The sequence below is a fragment of the Engystomops pustulosus genome, chromosome 8, assembly GCF_040894005.1.
Source record: "Engystomops pustulosus chromosome 8, aEngPut4.maternal, whole genome shotgun sequence".
Classification (NCBI taxonomy): domain Eukaryota; kingdom Metazoa; phylum Chordata; class Amphibia; order Anura; family Leptodactylidae; genus Engystomops; species Engystomops pustulosus.
This window is the reverse complement of record NC_092418.1, coordinates 46667597-46680614: the sequence shown is the minus strand read 5'-3', so window position 1 is coordinate 46680614 and position 13018 is coordinate 46667597.

Genomic DNA, 13018 nt, shown 5'->3' with positions numbered 1-13018 from the left:
AGAGATGCAACCAGATCATGATAAGACTGGATATTGGAACACTTTTCTGGATTTTCTGGAAATCTATTATGATTTCTACCATATCCACCCAAGCCATGCTGTGCTGTATCCTGTAAATAAGATTTCTATATAGAACATATTTACATTAAGGGGGTTTTCATTTAAATAGATATGTATGTCCTATCAACATAAGGTATAAATGTCTGATCTTAGGGGTACCTGCTGTTGGTCCCCTGCAATCAGACCACAAGTCACCCGGATCTGTCAATACTATTAAAGAGGTGGCCGCTTTACTTATGTTTTTTTTTTAAATTGTGTGGACGGCGGGACAAATGGTGAGAAAGATCTTCAGCCCATAGATCTGTTTCTGCTCTCAATACACATGTACACAAAAACCATTTCAGACCTCTGAAGGTCCTGAAACCGCAGACTGAAAGCAGGTAGAAAGGACCCATCCTCTTGATTCTAGTACCATATGTAGGAAGGGATTTCCAGACTAGTAGAACTAGTAGTAATATTCATACAGTAATTTACCAATCTACTACTATTAATAGTTCTGCTTGGCTTTCTTGATATGTAAAGTGAAGCCTCCTGTCTTTTATCTTATCTGCCAAACATTCCTATGCTTAAATCTTCAAGGGCCAGGCCGTGGGAACAGGAGCGTGGAGAGGTGAGTTCAGTTCGGGGACCCGAAAATGGTCCGTGTCAGGAAAGTGCAAAATGGCCAAGTCATTAAAGGCTTAAAGTCGGGGGCCCTAGGGGGTCTGGAATTATGATTAAAAAAATATTAAAAATGTAAATATATAAAAATTCACATCACCCCTCTTTTCCTACAACAAATATAAAGATCAATAAACAAATAAAATTGTAATTGTAAATTGTTTTTTTTTAATTTCAGCCATTCCCACAAAAAATGACACCTTACACAGATCCATACACCATAGTTATTGGTGTCAAAATATGGCAAAACTAAAAAGAATGTACAAAAGGTTTAAGTTTTTTTTAGTATTAAAGCGTAATAAAACCTATATAAATTTGGCATCTCTGTGATTGTACTGATCTGAAGAATAAAGATGAGATATCATTTAATGGACTTGTGTATAAGCCGAGGTGGGGTTTTCCAGCACATTTTTTGTACTTATACACAAGTATATACGGTAGCGAGAGGAGTAAAAATGGAAACGCAAAATTGAAAAATTGTGCAATAAGGAAGTGTTTTGATAAAGTACAATGGGAGAGATTTAGCACTACCATTCTTCTACATGTTAGAACAAAAAAAATCAGATTTTTGTGCAGAGACTCTTTTGCACACTTCCTTGCGACTTCCACCTCTGCACCACAATTTTTTGATGCACCTTTTTTTCAATGGATTTATTGTATTTATCTAATAAATCCAGCTGTTTAGACGAAAGTTAAATGTATTCACCGACTGGGAACTGACCTGTCTAACTTTAAAACCTTAAAAATTTCAGGTTAAAAAAATTTCAAAAAAATCATTTTAGACAACAGTACAAAAAAATCTAATCTAAAATGCTTTATTTAGAAACATCAAAAGTTATGCAAATTTTGACAAAAGGACAAAACTGCTGATTTTAATTCTTTTTTTTTCTGGAAAAACATTTTTATTTTTAAACAAAACAAGCTGCCGGAGAACTGTCTTGCGGCTGTAATATGTAGACAATATAACCAAAAGCATTAAAATAAGTCTGTTGATGCTACAGCCATATCATGGTGTCTTTGCACATCATGTATAGTTAATTTTCTATGATTTGATAGGTTTATTCTGATTTCGAAGACACCAGATGCCTTTAATTCATGTATTTATTTGCGCATAATGGACCTAAATATAGGCTTTCTTTATCCTATAAACTGGCAGAATGATCGGTCTCTCTGGAAACAAGAAGCACTACCAATAATGTGTTCTATTCCCATCATGGAGCTATTAAATAAGCTTCTTGGATAAGCTAATAAAGACACCGATTGAAATAAGTTATGACAATTATTGGCAAGAGGCAGCACAGGCTAGTTAGAATTTTGGATGGGAATGGGCTTGGGACATTTGCAGGCTTGGACAACACATGACAGTTTGTGAAGAGAACAATGAATATCATTGTGATGCTGCCAAATCAATTTCCTAGTTCATAATAACTAAAAGAAAGATTGGGGGAGATGATCCATTGAAGTTTGTCGTTATGCAACATTTCCCACTGTCCTTATGGCGCTTTTTTCACAGAGGCCCAATATTTCTAAATTTCACTGGATCAGTAGCTTGCCATGATGGTTATCAATGAGATCTTTGTTCCAAGAAGCAATGTATAAGCAGACTATTTGTTTTTGCGAATTAAACCATCTAATTTGTCTATATGCAGTCATACAGAAATAATAATAGCAAATTGTTCATTATTTGTTAGAATAAATTGTTTTAAACTCGGTTAAATAAGACTGAATTAATAAATAGCAACGGGGTTAAAAAGACTGAAGTCACTTTACATGAATCAATCCCCAGAACTGGAAGTTTCAACATCAATTGCTTCATGTACAGAACATGGTCATCCATAAGTTGAATGTCTTCTTTTTTACTTAACAAGCACCTTACATTTTACTGCACCTGATCCTGGTCTTTAACCTATGCACCTATGCCATTGTAAAAGCAATTCAGGTGTCAGTTGGAGGTCAGTGCATGCATGGTGCCTGGTTACCTCTGAAAAAGGTACAAAACTGGATGTAAACTCTTGTTCTTCAGTCTAGGCTAAAGAACTCAGTGAGAATGCAATATATACGTCAAGGCTTTTCTATATGGGCAGCATGAACAAGAGCAAAATCATCTATGTATATGGGAAATGCAGCAATCCTCCATATGGTGATACAGGAGCTTGGAGGGTGGTGTTTTCAGGTGGGGGGGGGAGTGTTCTGGAGAGAGAGCGGGTTATTGCACCATTCCACTGACTGCTAGGGAATTGTGGCAGAAGAAGTCAAGAGTCAATACAAGGAGAGTGACGAATCGAGGAATGTGGTTTTACGTGGGCGTATTAGAGACTGTGTGTGGGTACTCAAAAAGTAGCAATTTAGAAAGGCGAGTGCTGAGGTGCAGAGGGCTTTAAATTTCCTGGAGAAGCCATCAGTGACCACTGTGGAAGCTTGGGGTAAAGCCAAGAAGAAGTTTCGTATCTTGGTGGAAAGGATAGAGGACTTCATTTGGTCGAAATGTGAGTAAGAATTACAAAAATTTGGGGGCATGTCAGGTAAATTGTTGGCAAATTGGGTAAAGAGACGCCGTCCTCAGAGTAATTTTTTGAGGATGAGGTGACCCGACGGCACAATGGCAGTATCTCCAAAGGCATTGTACCTGGAATTGCCATGGCTATCGTCCAGTTGACCAGTTGCAAACACTCAATGTGGCAGTAACAACAGAGGAAATACAATGGACCATAAAGGCATGCCCTAATGGCAAGGCACCCGAAACGGATGGATATACAGGGGGTCCTGTATCAGCTCGCAAAAGTTAATGACAGTGAAAGATTAAAGAGAGCCCGTCATGCATAATAACCCCCCTAAACTAAATATATTTTCATAAACTGCCATTAGAGAGCATTGCTTCTATCCCTTCATTGTCCCTCTACATGCCTGTAAATCTAAGCAATGAGGTCCTAAAGCTGTATGCAAATGACCTGTGAAATGTCCAATGAAGCATTAGCATATTCAAGCTGTCCACCTTATTCATGAGTGGGAGGTACAGCCACACCCCCAGTGCATGACTGACAGCCTGTATAATGGTGTGAGGCTGTATAATGATGAGCTTCCTGGTGCTGGTGGCCACACCCCCTGCAGCCTGTGTGTGTGCATGTGTGTGTGTTTAGGAGAGATACAGCAGCTCCAGGCAGCCATGTTACAGCAGAACATGTCAGATTCATGTGTAGCTGATGTCTGTGTCTCTCACCTGCATATTAGGAGGATGCAGCATGTCAGCAGATGCAGCACACACACTAGCAATGCTTTACTATACATTACACACAGACATGAGTAGGGGGAGGAGAGGGGAGGGGTAACAGGGGTGACATCACTGCCTCTGACCATGTGACCAGCCTCATTTACATGATAAAAAATAGATGATTTTACAATGAATAATCTATGAAATAACTAGATAAAGGCTGGGAGGGATCCTTGTGAGCTGCTCCAACAGGTAGTAGTGACAGGACAAGTGACACAGACCTGATGACAGGTGTCCTTTAAGTTGTTGTCTAGGAGTCATACTGTACACCAGTTTTTTTGTGTATTCAGGTGCTCTGGATAGGGACCCAATCCCATAGGCAAATAAAAATGCGGAATCCAGTAACACTGATCTTGATTATGAAATAGATGTGAAAATTGGCATAGTTTGAGACTGTTTAAGTACCAGGTACGCATGTCTTCTACTTAAACAGAACCAAACTATGCCAATTTTCTCCAGTTTTCACATCTATACATGGGCTTGTTTGTTTCACCTGTATATTTATGTGTAGCACATGTAATATATGTGATCCCTCATTCCCACTATCTCAGATTTTTTTGACATTCAGAATTTCCAAACTCATCTATTGTATTCCATTATATTGCAGAGTCTCATGAAGGCCAGAGTTTGACTGAAACATCACTATATTTGTTTGCTGATTAAAGATATCATTCACTTTAAATCAAAATCAGTGTGACTGGATTCCACATTTTTAGTGAAAGATTAAGAACCTACCAGATGTGAGATATTAGAATCTGGCATGCTTATTTTGGCACGTAGCTGATTGGCTTGGAGGCTAATGTAACCTCTTACACTGAAATCCGCTTTTTGGCCTCCAAGCTTCTTTGGAATCACCTGGGATTTTCGCAAGGGAGTCAGTAGGCTCTTCGTGGAATGGAGGGAAAAAGGGATTCTGACTGTTAGAGAGCTGCTGCACTTGCTGGTGGCTATTTAGAAAAGATTTAGTTTTGAAGTTTGGGCTTAGGGTTACTAAGGGTCACACGCTGCTCTTTAGTGGGACTGTACACTTTCTTCTAAAATGGCTTGCACAGGTATTTAAGAAGTGTCTGCGCTGCATTTGCGACACAAATTAGGAGACGTGCTATCGGATGGTCCGACTGATTCGGACCGAGCACCATATTTAACTTTCAAATTGTGTCGCACGCCCTGTGTCAAAGGTGCACCACAAAAAGATGATGAACTTTGTCGGACCAGTGCGGGGAAGCGACAGATTCATGATTTCTGGTCTTAGTGAATTGCCACATGCAGCATTATAGATGGACAATGCACTTTTAATGAACTCCAGTGACTTTGTAAGTAAATGTGCCCCAATGTTCTTAGTATGGCGGGACACGCAATTCAGCATCTTACACAGAGCAATCTATGCTTTTTATCTGCCACCATCGCCGAGTTTCGCAGACCGCTTGACCACATGCCAGGCACCAGTGACTGATCTTTACCATGGTCTTTGAACTGCCAATGTACACAGACCTTTTGGGAAGAGGGGCACAAAATTGCTTTGGAAATCTGGGGACAGAGTGTTCCAAGGGACCCAGTCATATATCTATTTTATTATTATCAAACACAGGAGGAAGAGACACATTTGAATAGGGCGGATCTACTGTGACTATTTCATACATCCAGTATAGTGGCAAAGAGGTGTCTGTTTCAGGGTGGTTTGTGCAACTATGTCATGATGTATGTTTTGAAGACCTATAAGCCTGAAACTTGTTGTTTTGTATATGAAAACAGTAAAAATATATACAGTGTGTGTATGTATGTATATATATTTAGATCTCATATAAGCCGACCCGAGGTACCTAATTTTAACACAAAAAAACTGGGAAAACCTATTGACGCGAGTATAGGCCGAGGGTAGGAAATGCATTGGTCACAGCCCCTGTAGTATGTAGCCTGCCAGCCCCTGTTGTATATAGCCTGCCAGCCCCTACAGTATATAGCCTGCCAGCCCCTGTAGTATATAGCCTGCCAGACCCCTTGTAGTGTATAACCTTCTAGCTCCCCTGTAGTAAAAAAAAGAAAAACACTGTACTCACCTAACTAAAACAACCCCCCCCCCCCCCCATAGGCCTCATCTTGCTTCTGATGTTCCAGTGCCTCTTCGGGTCCTTCAGGTCCTCCGCTTGCCGACGTCATTGTTTGTGAGCTGTCGGCATCCCAAGTAAACCCAAAGAGAAGCGGAATGACCAGAAGATGCACCGGAGCATCGGAAACAAGAAGAGGACCTAGGGGGAATGTCTGTAAGGTGGGTACAGAGGTACAGTACAGTTTTTTAAAGACTCGAGTATAAACCAAGTTAGGGTTTTTCAGAGCAAATTTTGTGCTCAAAAACTTGGTTTATGTTTATATGGTGAATATGTGTAATATGTATATATATGTGAATATATATATATATGTATGTGTGTGCATCATATATATATATATATATATATATATATATATATGTATATTCAGAATGGTGGCTCAGTGGTTAGCACTACAGCCTTGCTGGGTGGGTTTCTTCCAGGTCCTCCGGTTTCCTCCCACGCACTAGTACACCAGTACATCAGTGCATCAAATCAGTACAATCAAACTTGATCAATAATAAGGGAAGATTGGTTAATAATATAGGAAAATTTACTTCCTGACTTCAAATATAAATCCCTGGATCAGTGTCCCAATAAAAATGATTTAGCTCCAGCGAAAGACATGTAGGTTCTTGAATAAGTACAACGCATCAGCTATCGCTACAACCCATAAGCTTTATAATAATAATAATAATAATAATAATCTTTATTTATATAGCGCCTTTACAATTTACTGACAAAAAAGGATACTTATCGGAGCAGCTGCACACCCAAAGAGTGTTCCAATAAAGGGGGATATGTTTCAGGATCTCTGCGCCACATTAGTGGGCCGTGAAAGGGGGGGGCAGCCGGCTAGTAGTGGGCTGACGCAGTGCGTTACTTTCCCCACGCACTCGCGGCAGCTAGAGACTTTTTTCACATGTGAAACTCTGTGCAAAACCCCGCCGGATACATCAAGAGGCTGTGTGCGACGGGACCATTTGAGGAGCCGGAGATGAAGACAAAAGAAGACCTGTGGGGGCATCGGAAAGACCAGTGCTGAGTTTTTGGGTTTTTTATGCAGGGCAGGGGGCTGCTGGCTATATACGGTGTGGGGGGGAAGGCACTGGCTATATACAGGGGGTGCAGGCACTGGCTATATACTGGGGGGTGCAGGCACTGACTATATATTAGGGGGCTTCTGGCTATATACTGGGGACAGGCACTGGCTATATACAAGGGGACTACTGGCTTTATACTAGGGGGCAGGGGTTGGCTATATACTGTGGGGCTGCTGGCTATATACTGGGAGACTGTGACCAATGGATTTCCCATCCTCAGCTTATACCCGACTCAATAGGTTTTGCCAATTTTTGGTGTTAAAATAAGGGGTCTGGGCTTATACTTGGGCGACTTGTACAAGTACATATACATAAAATTATATATATGAACATATATATATAGAGAGCACTTAATGCATGGCAGTGGTAGGGCATTTTGACGCAATTATGGCATATAATAACTAGAATGGAGGTTACATTATGACTTAATTGGGACAGGTGAGAACAGGTAAAGCAATACGTACTTCTAATTTTCTAGAAGTAATGGTGTTTTCTAAATACTTATAATGCGATACTTACTTTGACTCGCTCCTTAGGAGGTGCTGCGATGACATGTTGTACGGCTGGCAATCTGGGGGAGTTATTAACACAGAGTGTGTGGCGCATTTGTACAGAACAGCAGTATTAGGCAGGCAAGAGGAAAGTCGGGCTATGTGTTAGAAATATGGTAGGACTCTAACAAGAAGGAGGAAAACATGTATGAAGAAGAATTTGAAAAATTAATAGAATAAAAGCTCTAGATGTGGTATAATAAAATCTTATGTAAGTGGAAGTGTATTTTTATACAATCAGATACAAGGAAATAAATAAATACATACTTAGTAGACCATATGGCTGAGCAGAATTATAATAAAGGGAAAATGCATTCATAGATGACAGTAATGAAAACATTAATTAGTCATAATTATGATATGACAATAATAATAATACTGAAAAGATGATGGCTACTAATAATATGGAATACTGGACACAGGGCCGGCGCCAGCACTGGGCATACCCAGGCAAGTGGCGGGGCCCAGAGTTGTTGGGGGGGCCCACATAAGGCTGTACATTAGGAATCCAAGGGGAATGAGGGAAACTTGTATAAAATAACCATGATGGGGCTGTATACAAAAATAAACATGATTGGGCTGTAAGGCATGCTAAACAAGGCAATACTTTAGGGAACAGATGACTGTTTTAGTTTCTGAATTTTTAACGCTGCTATGTGAGTTCACTGCAAAGAGGCCCACTGACACTGTCGCCCAGGGGCCTACTGAGACATGGAGCCGGTCCTGACTGGACATAAGCATAATCTAATGGTAATTCAATTTTAAAAGACACTTTCCAAACATTCATTTAGACCAAATGGAGCTAAACAACTCAGTTTTCAGATCCATAACATTTTACGTTTCTGGAGTATTTTATAGCGATGTGGTGTAGATGGGCTAATATGATCAACAGTGGTGACAGAAAAATCTCTGTTGTTTCAATCGTGATTTGTGGCTGCATGTCTATGAAGAGGGAAGCCCTCGTCAATGTTTTTTCTATGTGTATTAAGCCTTTCTCTAAGGGGACAGATGGTACGACCTATATATTGCAGTCTACACGTCCATCCAATCAGATATATCACATAGTTAGAACTGTAGTTCATGAAAGTCTTGATGTTGAAGACCTCCTGAGTGACATTTAACCAAAAGGAGGTGTTTCTCGGTCTGACTCACAGCCCTTACAAGTATGCCCGTATGGTCGAGGAGAGCTCTTAATACTTAGGCGGCTAGGTGCTAATATATTTACCATTCTAGACCTCCTGAAAGTGAGTTTTAGTCTGTCCAGAATGACCCCTTCAACAAAGGGATTGTGGAGAAGCCCATCCCAATGTTTGTGCAATATTTTTCTAATGGTTGTGCTACCTCTAGTGGAAATTAAACTAAAATTGTGTTCCATATTGGCAGGATCGGTCGTGGTGAACCCACTAAACCGCCACAAGCAATGAAGTGACCCAACACCTGGGAGTGGAGTCTAAGCAACACCCGGTATTCACCAGAGCCCGCCGCAAAGTGGGTTGGATTTGCTGTGGCGGGATACCTCCAGGTCACTCCGCAGGTGAAGTACAGGGATGGCAAACAAAGTCGGAGTCGAAGTCAGACATCGGCAGCAGAGGATCGAAGTTGGGAACATAGCAGACGGTCAAGGCGGAGGATCAAGGTCAGAAAATTAAGAAAAGGTCACAACTGATAAATCACTGAAGTCTCAAAAACAATGCTTTCTCTAAGGCAACTGGGCACATAGATCAGGCAGGAGTCATAGGAAGAGGCAGGCTATATAGCAGGGCAGCGGCCAGCCAGCGCCAATTAGCGGACCGCTGACTATTCAAAGAGCTGACGCGTGCACGCCCTAGGGGGTGGAAACATGTGCCGGACATGTGTCACAGGAGCACAAATGACACATATTAGATGTAGAAAGGTCGGCAGTGGGTTTATTGGGGGGTCCAGACAATTGGCCTGATTTATTGTCCTGCGCTCGTATAGGCACTATTCACAAGAGACTTAAGGTAACCTTTGGCTATAAACCTATTAGTGAGGAGATTACTTTGTTCAATGTAGTCAGACATCTATACAGTTTCAACTCACCCTTTTGTATTGACCAACGAGTATGGTTAGGAGCCACTTTTTAAAATGGCTACTTGTGAAATCTAGGTAGCTATTACTGTCTACCTTTTTAAAGTGTGTTCTTGTCTTAATAGCACATTCTTTGGAATGAAACACTACTACATCTGGAAACTCCATATTATTAGTCGCCATATTGCTGGTGAATCGTAAACCCCCATGAATTGGTATTCAGATCTTTAACAAATTTAGTCGCCTCTTCCACAGTGCCATCCCAGATGATTAAAAAAAATCAATCAATGTAAAAGATGCATTTCTTGAATATGTCATGTTTGTAAATACACTTTTCTTCAAACAAACCTACATATAAATTAACGAAGCTTGGAGCAAATTTGCTCCCCATCGCTGTACCTCTTTGCTGCAAGGAGATATGGTATAGGAAGGAAAAATAATTATGTTCTAATATGAATGGAATAGATTTAAGTAAACATTCTCTTTGTGGTGATGACATGTTTCCGTTCCTATTACAGAAAAGAAGAAATTGCATCTGCAACATCCCACACCACTGCCTAGCCATTTCTTGGTGGCCTGGAGGTAGCCGGGGCCCACTGTGGTCATGGTGCTTGATATGGGGACCAGAGGAGGCAGGTCTCCAGCAGGTGGTGTGTACAAGAAATATGGAGGTAAACCCCTGAGGTGTCTGTAGGATGAATCCCTAGGTGATGGACGGGGAAGCCTGTGGTGGTAAGCAGCCATAGCCAGGGATCAGTTGTGCAAATCAACTGACAGTTCTTTATTGAAAAGCAGGCAACGGCCAGAAATGGGTAACAGCAGAATCTTTATGCTGGAAAGGTCATGAGTTGGTCCACATGAACAGTGCACGCAGTCTGATAGTAGATGCAAGCTGGGCTGGTTCAGATGGAACTGAGTCCAAGTGGTGGAAGCTGCAGTTCTGGGCTTAAGTCTCCAGACTAGCCCTGTGTGCCAGGCAGTAGGCCTGATGCACTAGAAGTTCTTGGGATTAGTGGCTGTACCAGCACTGAAGGGGTGCTGCTCACTCCAGATCCTGACTGAGACCTTAGACCATGAGGTCTGACTGTGTGTTCTCACCCAGCAGGGGTTTTTATACATCCCCGGGTCACATGGTAGCACCTCTCCAATCACCCTCCAGCTTGCATAACAGACACATCATTGGATAATAACATACACCAGTTAACTGTTTTCTTGCCAGACAGTATCTACAGCTGCAATTACACTATATTCAGATTCTAGAACCTTCTTAGAGAGGTGATCAATCTCCCTTACAGCTCCTGACCTGAGGAGGTCGCTATTCTCAACTACCAGCCTGCCTATGCATTGGCAGGGGTGTTCCACATCTATGCCCTTATCATGAGGTATATTCATGTGACGTAATAAGCACATAGATGTTTATCCTTGGAGCACATTTCTAATCAGATCTGATGAATCTAGAATTAAGAAGGGTAGATTTTTAAGGTATGGTTGGAGGAAGAAATCTACATAGTTTATTTATTATTAATGCATAAATAGAATTTAGGTCAGGTTTTCACGGCATTGGTTGCTAATGATGTTTTGCTGGTAGTCAGTAAGATGGACTTTTTTGGATGTATTTCTGCAGCCTCAGTCTTCTAAAAGTCTCATTAAATGTTAAAGCATAAACTTGTGACAGGGATGTTTTCATATGACTTGCAAATAAGATCTCCCAGAAGTGATGGAATTTTTTTCTTAACAGAGTTACTTAGCTTACTGATGGTTAAGTCCTGTAAGTAGCCTGTAAGATTCCTTGGTGAAAAGCTATTATGTCTCTTTGTACCACCAGACAAAATTTTTCATGCAGAAAATATGCAGTGTAAGGGCGCATTCACACATTGCGTTTTGACATGCGTTTTCATTGCGTTTGAAACGCATATACAACAGCTGAGGAGAGGTGATTTGCCTAATTACATCACTGTTAACGTTTCCGTTTACAAAACGCATCGTAAACACGATGTTAACGCATGCGTTAACAAAGCGTTAACGCATGCGTTTTGTTAACGCATGCGTTAACATTGCGTTTACAGACGTAAACGGTAATGTAATTAGGCAAATTACCTCACTTCAGCTGTTGTATATGCGTTTCAAACGCAATCAAAACGCAACGTGTGAACGCGCCCTAAGGCTACCTGCACACGACATGGAAATAAGGACGTGTGCTAGCCGTATTTTCTACATTTGGCACACATCCTCTTTCATTTGGATGGGCTAATGCATACGCAATGCTAGCATCCGGGGGTAGGCCTCGGCCCGATCACATATACGTTTTCAGTGAAACGCATGCAATTGGTAATAGCACCCAGTGTCTTGCATTTAAACAATACAAGACACTAGGTGCTGTTTACTGGTTCACTGGAAACTAACATTTGATTGAGCCGACGCCCAACCCCTGGACGCTAGTACTGAGTATGCATTAGCCCGTCAGCTCCGCTGAGTGCAGTTTCCAATACAGCCCTGGGAATAAGGATAGGAATAAGGGTGTGGCCAGCCAGAAGCTGAATTCAGCAGAGTTCCCGTGCCCCTGTAAACAAACAGGGCCATAGACCAGCAAGACTATGGTGTGGGACAATGGGAGCGAGAAGGTGAGCTTTTTTAAAAATACCTCCCCAGCCCACCTCCAAGATTTTCAAAACAGTTGGACAACCCCTTTAACTATAGAACTCTCTGCCAGGCAGCTGCTAATAAAGCAAATACTATTATGGAATATGTCCAAAGAGGAATAGATCCTCATGATAAGGACATAGTTTTGCCCTTATATAAATCACTGGTCAGACCACACATGGAATATTGGCCAAGATATATTATTGTGTCTGTGCCAGCTTTGCACTAAAAAAAAGTGTATTTGGAGTTTGCACATGTATTTATTAAGTGTTTGCGTTACTTTTTTGTTGCAGTTGCATATCCTGAAAACAAACCAGATTAAATAAGAGCATGTGACACTATTAAATAATGTGGCGCAAAGTGCTCATTTAGGGAGTTAATCTGCACTAAGGTAGGTTTGCACCTGTGCTCATATATCTGGGCCATTTTGCACAGTTTTGGGTATCAAAGTATAAAAAGGACATAGTAGAACTGGAATGGGTGCAGAGGAGAACAAAGGGGCATCCTCTACACCTAGAGGAGAGGTGATTCTACTATCACCATAGGGATTCTTTACTGTAAGAGCAGTGAGACTATAGAACTCTCTGCTGCAGGAGGTTGTTG